We start from the raw sequence: 14,465 nt of genomic DNA on the forward strand, positions 1-14,465 counted from the left end.
TCACTCCCGTATTCTGGAGATAAAAACGGTGTTTAGCGTGATATCTACGCCCGGAGGAGGTACGTTTTAATTCTTGAACGAAACGAAAACTAACCTCTCTTTTGAATTTAATTTCTCACAATGGACGTTAATTTCAGACTCTTTCGTAACTCAAGATGCGTCTCACAGCATAATTATTAAGCTAAAGAAGTTGTTTTCGGAAACTTTATTTGGAACATATGGGTCCGATTCAGGCACTCAAAATATTTTGGAGAGTTCAGTGTTAAAGACAGGGTCTTTCATACACCGTAGGGGCAACATACTATATTGTATTTGCTTAAAAAATCGGGGCTGATATTTGTGTGCTGTGGCTACCTTCTCTCGCTCAGATAAATGTCACGTGAAATAACGAACTGCGGGCCTTTTAGTGGGTTTCTGGGTATTTAGATGATAAAATGCTTCAACATTTTTTGCAGCATAAGAATAACACAATCAATGAAAATTTTACAAAATATCACCACGGGTGATGAGTTTAGAATATTTTCACAAAACGTACAAATTAAGAAGCGCTATTCTCACCACGAAAACCCAAAGACGGAATCCGAGTGAGACACCAGGATTGTGTGTGTTTTTCTAAAGCAACGCGTGACGCATATGAGTTAATATTACATTCAGTGTTTGTCTGTTTGTCTATCTTGATAACGATGTCAGAGTTTTTCATACACTTAAAAGAAAACAAAATGAGACCTTTCTGGAAAGACTATTATGGTTAAATGTCGTATTTTTATGATCATGGCGTTAACTGGGGGCCTGCATTGCCGCAATTTGTAATAATAATAATAATAATAATAATAATAATAATAATAATAATATTATTATTATTATTATTATCATTATTATTATTATTATTAAAAATGAAAGCCCTGTAGCGCCGAATTAGCACCATATGCCGAAGCATCTGGTGCTATCAAAGTCGCGACTTTTGACAATCAAGAAAGCTTTCAAAGTCGCCGCAATTCATTCCAAACCAAATGCAATAAAAAAAATTAAGGTTATTCATTTTTTAAGAACATATAGTTTCTTTAATGTTTACGCGCCGTCGCTTTGCCAATCTCAACCTTTCCAGTTCGAAGAAATACCTACCCGCTTGCACGTCTGCTCACTGCAGCACGTTTCGTTGGCGTTGGAAACCGGTGAAGCAGTAGTGAGTTTTAGTGCTGCCTATACGGGAGCGAACGCAAGCACTGTGTATCATGCGTTAGCGTTGTGTGTTCCACACTGCACGTGCGCGGAGCCCAAAATTGCGGTTTTGGATTGGAGCATGGCGACAACGCGCATGCGCAGCGCGGAGCACGCAACTCTTAACGCAAAGGAACAGCGCTTGCGTTTGTTTCTATACGCAATCCTAAAACCCTCTAGTAAGGTGCCATCCCATACCGGCTGCAGCGCTACACTGGGACAGTGAAGAGTGCTGTTTGCATTCGGAAATGTCATTTCGCGAGCCATGATCGTGAGCAGTTCCGCCGTGCCCGCTGAGCAGGAGAACCGGGGGACCCTCACTAGAGTGCTTCCCGTTCCCGCCGCGGGAGGGCGAGCAACGGGCTGGAGTCGCGAATAGGTTGCGCACTTCGCGGTCTCAGAAAGTGGATAATTTCACCCGAATGCTCACGGGGACAAAGTGTTTTTGTATAGAGCGAAGCCTTAGGGCCCATGGGCTAGATAGCACTGCGCACAACTTGCAAACATGCAGTATCAAAATCCCCGACAATGGCGGACATGAAAGATACGGGTCATTGTTTGCGTGCAAGTACGCGCAGCATGCCCGTCAAGGTAGCCTTGACTGTCCTGGCAGACTAGCAATCGCACGTGCTTGTGCACATGAGCAGAGGCGTGGCGGCGGCCAGATGTCTTGCAATCCATCGCGCGTACACATGCTATAATTCGCGCTTCATCGTCATCACGAGTAAGTACACGAGTGGAGCGACATGTTTCGGAGCATCGCCCGTACTGCCATGTCGAGAGTCATCAACAGTGAGCACTGTCCTTTCGAAAGGCCATATATGCTGTATGGGTATGCATAAAAACCCATGTAAGGTAACTTTTCGCACATGTCATGAAAATCTCAGGTTGCTCCACAGTTAAGAACAACAACAAAAACAATTTTGCAGAATGTATATCTATCGAATTATAGAGGATGTTTACTCGAGCATGCAACAGCTGTAGCTGGAATCTCCATGTAACAGATATTCCACAAGTGACACCAACGTTACCAGTCGCAAGACACATGCAATTTCGTACTTACGGACATAATGTTTCCACTTTCTTCGTCGAGCGGAACGCCGTCAGCCATGACGGCGAAAAGAAAAGTTTCCGTTGGGCCTAAATTGCACTAGGCCTAATCACGCCGCAGAAAACCACATCGCCGTACACTGACAGCAGAGGTACGCCGCAACATCAACAACGCGTTTCGCATGGCCCAAAAGCTGAATTTCTGGAAACACCGAGTCGCTTCAAGCAGCCAAGGACTGGCGAAAAAAAAATTGAGAGAGACAAACAAAAGACAAAAAAAAACGACAGGACCACCGAAACGGTACAGCAGAACTCGACGTGGAGTCGTCGCTGCCGTCTAGTGCGGAGCAGGAGGAACCACCGTGGCGCCGTCGCAGACGGTACTGGAAATAACTTTCCAACAGGTGGAGAAGGCTGGAAACCACCTTCTCGGAGTCTGCGCCTTAGTGCTGCGCTCTCGCCATCCTCGCCACCACCGGCTGCTTCTGGGATCGAGTCGCCTTGCGCATGCGTGGTCCTCTGCCAAAACACCAACTTGCTTTCTCCCAGCCTGTTTCCTTATTTTCTTATCCGGAGCGTGCAGGCCGACGCGCCAACGTCGCAGCGTTCTGCCGTTCGTTTCATGCTTTTATGTTGCTGCTGCCCATCAGCCCCCAAACTTTAAATAACGGGCGCGGAGTAAGAGCCCGCCTCCTTTTTACGAGTCGCTTCTGCTAAAGCGACTCTGGGGCCGCCTCAGTGGCGGAAGAAATTTCGCCGTTTAAAAGAAGGCTTCTGCTCTGTTTCGAACCTGTCGGTGCAAGACTGCGGAGGATGGAGCGCATGTGCGGAGGCGTGCGCTCTGAAAGCGCGAGGTTGAAGCATCCGTGCCTGCACTTAGGGTACGGATGCCTCAACGATTTTGATACGAGATGTTTCAGCGAATATATGAATACTTACTGAATGAACTCTCCGTACAAAACGTGTCGAAAAGAAGAACTGAACATAGCGGTTGATTGTTCCACAAATAAGTTCACGGCCACTTAGATTTCACGATTATAGTCATCATTGCAGTTTCACACGCCGGCTCGCGTATTGAGAGGCTCATGCATCCTTAATCATCTATGTAATCTAAAACCAGGGGCGACCAACTCACGGTCCGGTATGGACCGTGAGCAATTGATTGTTCTGCTGAATGTGCGCTCTTGTTCCGAAAAGGTTTGACTATTGAAGGGTCCGGCGTGGTCTAGTGGCTAGGATATCTGGCTTTCACCCAGAAGGACCGGGTTCGATTCCCGGCGTCGTAAGATTTTTTTACGAGTCAATTACAGATTTGTCCCGAACGACTGCACGATTGAATCTCATCCAGTTTTATACCTTTATATCGCTGAAAACAACAATCAAACCGCAGAAAAAAACAGTGAGTGCGCAGGCGAGCTGGTGGATGTTGATCATGATGTAGAAAACCCGAAACTGTGGTAAAAGCAGGGAAACTTGGTCGAAGAAGAAAGACAGGGGAAGAGAACGTCTCAAACTCAGCTACTGCGTTTATTTCCACAATGTCTTATATACCCACAACCTAACCACCGACGTCACAAGGTCAACCTTTGTTATCTATACAGTACTACGCACACTGGTCTTCACCTCAACCGTAAATGGTGACCTCAATCCCGATCTGAAAGCTTAGGATCTTGAACAAAACAATCACACGGAAAACGAGAACTGCTATGACCCCGCAAAATGACTCATTGCACGTTCACTTACAACTATTACAAAAAAAAAAAAACACCTTTACATTTTAAGAAACTTCTTGGAACTACTACTTCCGAGTTGCATCGAAGCATGGCTGATACAATTACCGGTGGATTTGATACGAACTGTCTCTCTTGTGAGCCTCTTAGTGTTGTTGCGCTCTCCGTGAATAATGTCAGTTTGCGACCAAACCGCGCCTCGCGAGCCTCATACGACTCTCCGGGACCTAAGTCAACACCACCTAGAAAAATCAAAGCCTAAGAGGCACTAGAATTTCGACGTGATCACAGTGAGATCGAGCGAAGGCGCAGATTGGATACGAGTGTTACGTCAGTGCTCGGCTGGGTCTCGTGTCCAATCGACGCGTCGAAGGACGCTCGGCATCGGGCTCAAGTACAATCGGCGAGTTGGTAACCTCCGACTGTGATGACCTTCCATGGAGCAAGAGTGGGGCGTCCTAAGGCCTTCATTATTCTAGAATAGATGGTGTTGCCCAAGTGCTGCTGGCGGCTTCCTGATACACCAACCACTTCTTTCCCCTTCCAAAAAGGGCAGCTTGCATTTTGTCAAGTTCGTGCCATCATACACATCGGACACGCAACAAAGACGCATACTAAGGAATCCCTTTATGAGTGGAATTCTCCATGACCACCAACTGAGAAAAAAGAAAAATGTAAAAAGTGCTACACCTTCTTTTTTATTCCGGCTCTTCACTTAAAATGGTTCATCTCTATATGGCTCTTCGAACATGTCCGTCCGGCCACCCGTCACCTAAACTGTCACCCCTGTTAAGTATGTAGATTTGTTTAAAGCCTGACACCTCATGGTGATGTATTTTCAAATCATTGCATTTTCGAGAAGAGCTAGTTTTTGCAAAAGAATTGCAATGTGATAGTATGAATATTGTCTTGGTGTACTTAATGTACTTTTCTTTGTATGAGCCACCATACTGCGACCGACAGGTTGTTCTGAGGCACGAGACAAATAAAGCATAATTATCATTATCATTATAAGGCACAGGCTCGTGGTGGCGAGGAAACTTACATTTGGGCTGGTCGGATCCACCAGTTGACCGGAGCAACCGACATTCTTGTCTAAACTGCACGTAACTCCTGGGACGGTGCGTTTTGTGTCCCTCCGGGTTATGACTCACAGCTCCTTGCTCGCGCTACAGGGTATCGGCGTATCGTGGTATGTTTTAAATTTCCCTTGACGGCTGTGTGTGTGTTGTTTTTTGTGTTGTTTTTTTCCGCCGGGGTACTGTCAGTTTTTTTTACAAGGGCTATGAATAGATGGCCTTATATGATTTAATACATCGTGGTCTGGCCGCGCTTGATTCCAATCGCTTTGCTCAAGTCGGCAATTTTCTCCTTTTGCCTTGGTTAGTACTGGTGCTTTTCGCGTGGTTGTAAGAGCTTACGTTAGTCACGTGGGGAAAGGAACCACGATACAATAATGAGTTTGAATTGTGACAACTGCGTATTGTGTTGAGAGACATAAGAAAATTAGCTCGAGGCAATGAAGTAAAAACATAATTTTCGTTGTAAAAAAAAAAAAAAGAAAAAAGAGTTTTTAACTTTTTTTGTTTTGACTTTATCGAAAAAGTTTTCCAAGATTTCCGGTGAGCAAAGCTATCCTCCGGCCTTTACGTTACATTGGGCCGCGGAACAGGAGGAGCGCACCATGGCCGCCGAGATGGCCCGCGCGCCAAGAATCACGGAGGCCATGGAGCTCACTACTTTGCTTCTCCAGTGCCCTGCCAGGTGATGGTGCTTTCTGAAGGCAGGTAGAGACACTTTAAACACGCGCCAAGTGGAGCCGCCGTTGCCGACCTTCTCGTGTCTTACCGAGATGCCGAACCACGGAAGCGGGCGTTGACGAGCCTCCACAAAGGCCTTTGCTATAGGGAGAAGGACACACCAACACCTAAAGGGACAATAACCTGTCCTGCTGTGGCAATGGTGAAGTGAAGCGAACGGAATAAGAGGAAACAAAACCTGAAGGTCGGTTATGGCGGCACCCATGCACAGCTGCCTGAAAGCGTCTATAGGAAGTATTCACTGGCGGCCATAGCTGTGTGCGCGACTGCTGAGCGCGTGCTGATGGCGAGCTTCCACAGTCTTTTGAAACGTGCATTCCGCGCCCTCAAGATTTCCGGTCTTAGCAGCCTATTAATGTGGGCTCGTTCTGAGCATGCGCTCTAAACAGCACCCACAAATATGGCGCCCAGTGAATACTCCTTATACTCCCTTGACTCGTTCAAAGCATAAATTTTATCTATGGGCTTTAAAGGAAAGCACCGCTTGCTGAGGACCGACGGGTGGCGCGAGCACCGCGCCACCCGTCGGTAACAATCAATCCGTCGACGAATATTTGACTTGGCATTCGTGGTCAATTCGTGCAATGATAGAAGTTGCCGAGCTATATAACCAAATACCATGTAAGCCAATACTGGCAACTCCCGCGGAGCGCGGGCGAAAGCGAAAAGTGATCTTAGCGTCCCTGGCGAGCTCAGGGTCTCCGCTAGCAGACGAATTCTCCACGACGCATTGGTTTTGCCTATCTCCGTGCGAGGTGACTAATGAAAATAAATTGTCACGGGTATTGAATGTTAAAGAGTAGGTGCCACCTTATGAGTGAAGGACATTTTCTTCGCGTAGGAAAGATGTTACAGCTTTCAGGGTGCTATTTTGGGGCTCTCTCAAAGAAAAGACTCTGTCACAACTTATGCGAGCCAGGCAAAACACAAATGTACCTCGCGCTTTTCTTTAAAAAGGGGCAATGTACACAAATTTTAAAACATAGCTACGTTTCAACTTTACTGTTCTTATCAATCAGTTTGTTTTGTCGTTGCAATTCCCATTTCTCATGAATGCCTTACTTATAACCGTTTTGTCGAATATGCGAGCTGGCTAATCCCGTTAAGATCGTCTCGGAATGAAGAAGCAAAAGGCAATTTCGAATGACGTACGTTACTGTGGTGTCTGTATGCTCTGGAAGAAGTCGATTGTGCACTGAAATAAATAAAGACGGAGTTTCAAAGAAACCAGACTTCTTGCACGTGCAAAAGAAAAAAAAAAAAAGAAAAAAAAAGAAACGAGGAGAGCGTCGTAGCGCAAATAAAGGTGATTTCGGTCACGTTAAGGCCTGTTCACACATGCAGAGGAGCGCTACAAACATGGCACTGACCTCGCGCTAAGGACGTGCTGACGGGAGCGTTCACCAGCTTCGTATCGCACCGTCGGAAGTGTTGCTCATGGCAGACGATAAGTAGCTGACGACACGTGAGCAGCGCTTCATCAGCGCTTCGATGCATGTGAGAATCGGCCTTTATATGCGGTGCACAAATTCCGATAGTTAGCGCCGGGATGACTAACGTCTTCCGCGTCTTCTACGATAAAGGCCAGCATCCGCTGGACCGCCATGCAACTCCTTCCATTTTTCAGTCTACTTTCTTTTTACGTTTGGGGCGACGCTACGCCGCCGTGTTCTTTCTTCCTACTGCTTTTATAATTTTTCTTCTTTTTGTTTTGTTTACTTGACGTACGAACCATCGCGTATTTAGCTTTGCCTTGTTTGGCTTAGTTTTTACTCTCCTTCCTTCGCTTCGGCGCTTACTACCGCCGGTTCGTCTGCTACGCTATGCCCAAACTTCTTGAGGCCGTCTGCAACTCTGTTGTTGTTTCCTTCCACTGTCGTCTGCGATGACCTCCTATTTTGTCCTTGGATTGAGTCTCTAATCAGAAATTTTCATATGTGCTTTTTGATATTTCATAAATATATTAAAACGTGTAAACTCGTTATACATTTCTATAAAGATTTTATTTGTGTACGCAGGCACGTCTGATATGGGTCATCGTTTGTTGATCAACCGGCCGCCGCCTTCGGGCATACACCAGCGCATGCTTGAAGATGGCAGGCATGCCATGTGCATGCCTACCACTCCAAAAACAAGTTTTTGCGATATGGTGGAAACTCCTTCTCCCACTTCCCGAAAGCCGGACAAACATAAGTAACCAAGTTACTGCAGCCTTCAAACTAAACTGAAAAAGTTATCCAAGTCTGGCTTCAAAATCGCCACTGATGCCTCAATAGACGATTATGACAACTCCACGCAGATCGTGGAGAACTTCACGGACGACAGACCAGACGCACAACTGAACAGCCAGACGCGCAGCCGGGTGGGCAGCCAGTCAGATCTGTCATCATGCTTGCCAAGTCCAACTGCAATCGGAAACATAGAACATTATGTTGAAGATCAAGAAATATTCGCATGATAAAATGACACCACCTTCCAACATAGCTCGTAACCTAACCGGTACCATCAGCCGTGCCTTCGACACATATTTCACTGATATATTGCCCCAAACAAGAGATCAGCTGAAGGCGCACTTGAGGCCGCTGATCGACAGTCGAAGCAAAGGTACGGTATGCAAGGATTGCCTGGACACGTATGTCAAGAAGTACTTGAATGTACGTTTGAACTGCTTCGTCAAGCGAGTAAACAAACAACCTGCCAAAGTCACTGAGAAAAGAAATGCAAAAGCAAAATGTCACACACTGCTTGCAGGTACCAGATTGCAGCGTGCGACTCTTAATTACCGGGCAGTGTGAGCTTGGCTACGTTATTCCTTTCCTCTGCTTTGTTTTTAGTTCCTACCAACGCCGCGAAAGCAAATGAACATACGTGTGACAAGCAGCTGAAAAAAAGTAAAGCCGTTTACCACTCCCTGTAACGCCGAATTGGAGCGCAGCTCTTGAGGAGGAGGAGGGAAGGGTACTGAGGGCCACGGTTTCTCGGGGGGGTGGTCACGTGACATAGGGGAAAGGGTCACGTGACCCCCTCCCCCGAGGGCACGTGACCTTGTTGGGGTCACGTGACCTCGGGGGAGGGGGTCCACGTGGAGGGGGGAGTCACGTGCCCCCCCCCCGAGATCACGTGACCTCGGGAGGGGGCCACGTGACCTGGGGGTGTCACGTGACCTCGGGGGAGGGGTCACGTGACTCCCCAGGTCACGTGACCGAAATGTTCCCGCTAGATTTAGCGGGGAAATATTTCCGCTAGATTTAGCGGGGAAATATTTCCACTAGATTTAGCGGGAAAATTTTCCGCTAAATTTAGCGGGGAAATTTTTCCGCTAGATTTAGCGGGGAAGTTTTTCCGCTAGATTTGGCGGGGAAATGTCTTCCGCTGGATTTAGCGGAGAAATTTTTCGCTAGATTTAGCGGGGAAGTTTTTCCGCTAGACCTAGCGGGGAAATTTTTCCGCTAGATTTTGCGGGGAAATTTTTCCACTAGATTTAGCGGGGAAATTAACCCATAATGCACCGCGCGGTTACACCGACGGCGACGCCGACGCCGCTCAAGCCGGGAACAGGCGCCTAAGAGCTGCGCTCTAAAAAAGTGAAGCTTCTTTTAGTTTTGTCGTGTTGCTTCCGCTTTGTTTGTTGTGGACTCAACACCGACGGCGACTACAACTTGCTCATTTTCAATGCTCCTACCGACGCCCCGCGCGTAAGATGCCAGAGCTGCTGCTAGTTTCCATTTTTTTTCCATAAGCGTCAGAACGATCGTCGTCGTTGAAGGAGGTTTTTGCTGGGTGATTTGTACCTTTGCACCATCGGCTAACACTTTTGTTTTATTCGCCGTTGTTCGCGACTGTTCCTTATTTCTTTTTAATTTCGTATGGGATGGGGACCCCATATCCCTGCAAAGTTCGGAAAATATTTGCACGGTCATTTTTCTTGTTACTATTTGTTTTTGATATGCTGCAGCGGCTGGTGCCCTTGCCCTGGTAATATTAAGATGTTGTTTGCGCACGTTTTAATGATCATCTATTCAGGTGATCATCTATTCAACGCAGTTTGTAACGGATCAATAGTAGCCTCTTATGGCGTAGTTCGAGCAGCTAAACGCCTTTTTTCGCTTTCCAGATGCGCTTCAAACGCGTGTGATTCCCTGAGTGGCGTTTGAGACCGCTAAATGAACTGCTCTTTTTTTGTTTCTGCATACGTTGTTATTAGATTGTCGCTGCAGTTGCAATCAGTGGATTCCGCTTTGCAAGCGGACTGACCGTAATGAATTCTTTAAGCTGTTGGGGTGACGAACCGGGGCTCACAAAGATAGAGGACGTCGCGGAGCTTTTTCATTGCGTCGTCTGCTTCCGTAGACCCCGAGTCCGCTAGAGGCGCCACTGTCGCGTTCGCCACCGCTCCCATGGGTTTTCGGAGGAGTTTCCAGCATTGGCGAAGCTATATCGTATTTGATATAACAATGTCCGGAGCACAGTCCGTGTTCTGAGCATTTTGAAGATTGCTTCATCAATTTGTCCGATCACTGAAAACAATGTGCGTTGGCATAAGGGGATATTCACTGGACGCAATATTTGAGGGCGATGTTTAGAGCGCATGCTCAGAACGAGCTCACATTAAAGTAACACTGAAGTGAATACAAAAAAAAAAAATTAAAGGGCTTAATATTTTTGTTTTGTAAATTTTCCCACTCATTTCTTTTTCTTTTTTTTTCTTTGATCAATATATACGTTGTTAGACGGAATTTAGTAGGAGGCAAGACTGGCATCGTTACTGTAGGGGGTCACAGCACGCCCGAAGATCAGTGGCCCCGCCCATCACTTGGCTTGGTTGCTCGGCTGAACACGCTAAAAAGACTATTGTCTCCCTTTCGCGACATCCGATGCGTCTAGTCTGGGCACCGCTTGCAAGTCGTGCGAACAGACACGCGGCAGTCACTGGCATCGTCTGTTATTTCCCACCGTCTATCGTCGTTTGCGGTGCCATAGCCTCATCTATACTCACAGAGCCTGGAAGTTTGACTACGGAGCCATAGAGTGCCCGGTCGCAAATTTGGAGCACGAGGATCTAGTAGCACAGAATATTTCTCGGGGAATCTGGACGTCAGCGCACAGCTTTTGCAGCGGCGAGGACCCGAAGCATGGTTTTCAAACCCGACGAGAAAAGAAGGGATAGCGCCAGGAACGCGAGGAGCACGAGCGGACATTCCATCGCTCGGGAGAAGTGTGTTTCGGCGTCTCGCCGCAGCGGGGCGCCCGTCACGTGGCTCTCCTAGAGCTGCTTGATATGCTCCCCCGAAGGGGGAGCAGAGTTGCGCATTTGTTTTCCCTGCGCCGCCACACCGCTCTTCGCCGAGATCGATCACGTGAGGAGTAAAGCATCCACCGCCGTGCAGGAAAGCCACCGCTACGGTCGCTCCGCCGACGTTGCACGCGCCCCGGCGTATTTTCCCCTGCTTTTGTCTCTTACTCCTCCTTTTCTGTTTTCCATGCGCGGCGGCGCGCGCAATGCCGCTATTCACCGAATTCAGTTACGTGACGAGCAAAGCATTCAGGAACGTGCAGAAAAGCCGGCGCTACGGTCACTCGCGAAGGCTGAATGCGCAGCTCTACAGGAACTCTAGGCTCTCTTCTCATCCGTTGTCTGCCGCTCTACCTTTTCAATTTCTGCGGCCGCTTCTCGTGGCGATCTGCCAGGCTTTGTCAGTATAGAGGAGGCTATGCCAGTGCCCGTGAGACGCGGACAAGAAAGCGCGTCGGCGCACATTTTCGCCTCCGTCCGTCTGCTATACCGCTCCCGTATTAAAATGTTGGCCAAGCTTGCAAGAAGTGACCATGAAAGCGGCGTTCTAGCGTTTCATCGTTTACGAGCCACCGTCCAATAGAAGCGTTTGTCAGCATCTGTCGATGTTCGGTAAAAAACGACCGAAAGGACTAACAAAACAAAATAAATATGCAGTGCTTTCAGCTCTTCTGTTGTTGTTTTTTCGCATGGCATCCGCGAGCAAGGTGGGTGAGCGTCAGGACACACAACTAAAACGCGACCTAAGAGTATTCGCATTCGCAGGCCAGGTGCACTGCAAGATGTAGCGCTACTTTACTTCCGAAACGAATTACGAGAACATACCTGAGCAAACTTGATGCCAGCCGAACGCCCGACTGCCTCCTGCCAAATGGCTGGCAAAGTCTTACCTGTGTAGGTATCTTCTCAGTATTGAAACCATGGTTGCAATCACAATGGTCGCACAATTCACAGAGCAGCGGGGCCGCTTTTACGGGAACCAATATCTTTATTCGGCATCAGCGCGCGCAAAGGAACAAATCAAGCTAGATCAAACCAACGTATAGTTAAAGTTCGACGCTCGTTTAGGCCAGTGACCCGAGCACCCGCACAGCGCCAGCAGCGCATCCGAAGGCGTGTATACTTGTGACAGTTGTTTGCTGCCAACTAGGTCGTTTGACGAGATCATTGTCTAAACACCTCGGTGAATGCAAAACGACTCGCACTCATGAAAACAGACGAGCTGTGCGAGCTGTTCTCGTTGATCACTCCGCAGACGCCGGCAGCCATGTTTGTTATCGTTTGAAAACGAAGCGGAAAGGCCATCTCGGGATATTTTTGAAAACAATAATGCCTCTGTCTAAATTGTTTGTCTCTCAAACATAAAAAAAAAAAAATATATATATATATATATATATATATATATATTGTCGATGAGAGTACTATTATACGGCACGGAGATAATTTTACAACCAACACTTCACACGTCAATCATCTCACCAGCCAATGAGATATGTAAGTACTTTGTAAGCACGGGGTGGGGCTTAGTTGGCTGCAACCTCCATATTGCGCAGCTAAATTGTGTCTAATGACGTAAGTATTGCTAAAAAATGAGTACACAAATAAAAAAAAATATTAAAAAAAACTTTTTTTTTATTTTAGTGTTTTTCTAATAGCCTGCTAAGACTGGCAATCTTGATGGTGCGGAATGTACGTTGCAAGAGATTTGCGGAAACTCGCCGTCACCACGCGCTGAGCAGCCGCGCACACGCACATGGCCGCCAGTGAATACTCCCCATTGGATAACAATTTACAAAATAATTACACATAATGGACAAACACATGTGGTGTCCGTGTTCTGTCCTTTATGTGTAATTATTTTGTAAAAAATTAAAGAATTGCTGTTTATCTAAAACTTTAAAGTACTGTTTAATTAACAACTCTTTATTAATATAAACCCCGCCATACAAAATAAACTTGACAGTTTTAGTTAGTGGAAAAGCTTTACCAGCTTTTTTTTTTTCTCGCAATTTCATTTACTTGTTATAAAACTTTACTTATTTTCTTTTTTTTTTACGCGCTTTCATTTGCTTGTAATAGAACATCACGCAATTATCCAACGAAGTGGAAGGTAGAAAGGAAGCTGATTTGCTCAGAGGAGTGCCGCTTTTTGTTGGTGTTCAGCCTGCCAAAAATCTTTCTGGCTTGATGATTCTTTGACTTATATACAAAGCAAATCCGTATAGAGAGCATAAAATGATTGACAAGCGATAAATAAAAAAAAAATACATTTGGAATTTGTTTTTGCGAGAAAGTCTATATTCAAGTCATAGTCAGTGTCAGTCAGTGTGATTTAAAGCAGTATTTAAATAATCTTGAGTTTTACTCTCCACCCTGCCTGACAATTGACGATTTGCAAAAAAGTGCGCGCCACCTATCGCGCAACGCCGGAAACTTGGGTGCGAGGCTAGAAGGTGGTTGGAAAACAACTCGTGCTGTATGGTTTTGGTTTGCCTTGGAGCTCGTGCACGCAAGCTGTCCTCCGTGCTTCCTCTTCTCCATTTCCCGGTGCTTCACCGGGAAATGGAGATTCCCGGTGCTTCACAATCTTCGTGTGGCTGAAGATTGTCGGCACGAAGTCGGGGTGTTTCTGGAAGGTTGACGGCCGCCCTAGAATTCAATTTCAAATTATAATCAAGCGAAATTTTCAGGAGCGTACAAAATCGACGTACCCGTGACAAAACGCGCGCTGCAGATCCGGCAGTGCTCGTTCGGCTGCCATGGTGAGCCGTCTGTGTTTCTTCTCCTCACGGCAGCTACCCAAGCTTCTCTCTTCGCAGGATACAGCCTGGCCGACGGAAATCTAAAAACCTTGGCGTTCTCTCTGCCGTAGAAATAATTCGTGCAACCAAGCGCAACACAGTGGGCTGGCATGGCGACAAACAAATCGAACCCGCTTCCGCGCCTGTTGCCGCCTAGGAATAGCCGTCACGCCCATTTGTTTTCCAACCGAGCAGGGGGCGCTGGTAACAACACACTCTGCTCGCGCATGCGCAGCAGCTTTTTTGAAAATCGTCAATTGCTTTTGGCCACGAGTAGAGGAGGTTAACGCTGCTTGATTCTCTGCAATAGTTTCTGTAACAGGCAGCACGTGGAGTTAAAAACGTAGGAACGTCCTATGCTATAATACGAACAACAGGGATAACGTCTAAGCGGTGTTTAGTGAAAACGAAAAATTAAATAAAAATAAATAAAATGTAGTATGGTTCCTTTAACGTATATCCGCTTTAGAACAGACCTCGACTGATACGAGCGCTCGTGCTGGCGTAGATACTACCCGCCCGCGCTGGTAGCCTTTGTCTCAAATATCATAAT

The 14,465-nt window shown here is 46.8% G+C and overlaps 1 non-coding gene across 1 annotated transcript; it reads left to right on the forward strand.

Moving 5' to 3' along the window:
• Window positions 1-3,482: 3,482 nt before the first annotated feature.
• Window positions 3,483-3,554, forward strand: Trnae-uuc. The gene has a single exon. It is a non-coding gene; the product is annotated as a tRNA-Glu (tRNA).
• Window positions 3,555-14,465: the final 10,911 nt, after the last annotated feature.

The sequence above is a fragment of the Ixodes scapularis genome, unplaced genomic scaffold (assembly GCF_016920785.2).
Source record: "Ixodes scapularis isolate PalLabHiFi unplaced genomic scaffold, ASM1692078v2 PGA_scaffold9__187_contigs__length_104089568, whole genome shotgun sequence".
Classification (NCBI taxonomy): Eukaryota; Metazoa; Arthropoda; class Arachnida; order Ixodida; family Ixodidae; genus Ixodes; species Ixodes scapularis.